Genomic DNA, 1,024 nt, shown 5'->3' with positions numbered 1-1,024 from the left:
CTACTTGCCACAGTAATGTCTGTCAACATAGATGGCTATAAAAATCATAGCACCACATTCTTCAAAGGATACTCTTGATGGAGGTGACCGAGGTCACCATTTTCATCTACTCCACAGTATTTCAGGACATCCAGTTTATCTTCTGTTTATTCTTCTTGGGAGTGGTGTAAAACTCCGGAAATATCAGCAGAATATGAAGGGGGGTTCCTTTTGAGGGTAGTCAGAAGAAATACAACCATCTTCCAGCTGCTTACCAGCAAAGACAAAGCTTTGATGATGGGGGGACCCTTCCTCATCCTGAATCTTAGCCTTTCCATATTCGATAGTGCCAAAGAGCTCAGCCTTGAGAGTGATGGCCTTCCTAGTAAAGGGTCTTTAAGAAAACCTTCATCTTCCAGAGCAGATGGATGGTTAGAAAAAAGAAAATCAAGTTTCCTAAAAGCTTGTTAAGAAATCTGAAAAATACTGAAGCATTTTCTTATTCTACAGCGTTATGCTTCCCTCCGTATTAATTAACTATCACTCTACATTTGTCTTATGCAGTCAGAGAAAACAACAACACAGTGGCAAGGGCAACCGATGCCTCAGCGTTCCTGTGAAAATAATTTTGGCATCACTGAGCTCTTGGAAGAGTCTTTGGACACTGAGGTTGGTCATGGCTGGAAGAAGTTTTCCTATTTTTTTTCTTCCCTCAGAGCTAGGCCAGATTCTTTCTTCCTTCCTTCCTTCCTTCCTTCCTTCCTTCCTTCCTTCCTTCCTTTCTTCCTTTATTTTGATAAGCAAGTGGAGGCAGAAGTTTCCCATGTTCCTTTCTGATCTCTTCTTGCTTCTTGTTCATCTTGCTTATTTCATTCCTATACAACTACCATTCTAGAAACCTCTGCTCTCCTTTTTCAGGGCTACCACCCAGATACCTTGCTTCCAAACTAACTGTATGCCCTGCGCTATCTGAGCCTCTTTCTGTTGCTGCTTGTAAGATTTCTCACCGGATGACAGGGGTGGTGATTTGAATGAACATAGGCCC

General features: G+C 42.2%; 1 pseudogene; it reads right to left on the bottom strand.

Annotated features, from left to right (window-relative positions):
* Positions 1-391, bottom strand: LOC121133189 (annotated as a pseudogene).
* Between the last annotated feature and the right edge of the window lie 633 nt (positions 392-1,024).

Source organism: Mesocricetus auratus, unplaced genomic scaffold, assembly GCF_017639785.1.
Source record: "Mesocricetus auratus isolate SY011 unplaced genomic scaffold, BCM_Maur_2.0 Super-Scaffold_100020, whole genome shotgun sequence".
Lineage (NCBI taxonomy): Eukaryota > Metazoa > Chordata > Mammalia > Rodentia > Cricetidae > Mesocricetus > Mesocricetus auratus.
This window is presented reverse-complemented; position numbering and strand designations above follow the sequence as displayed.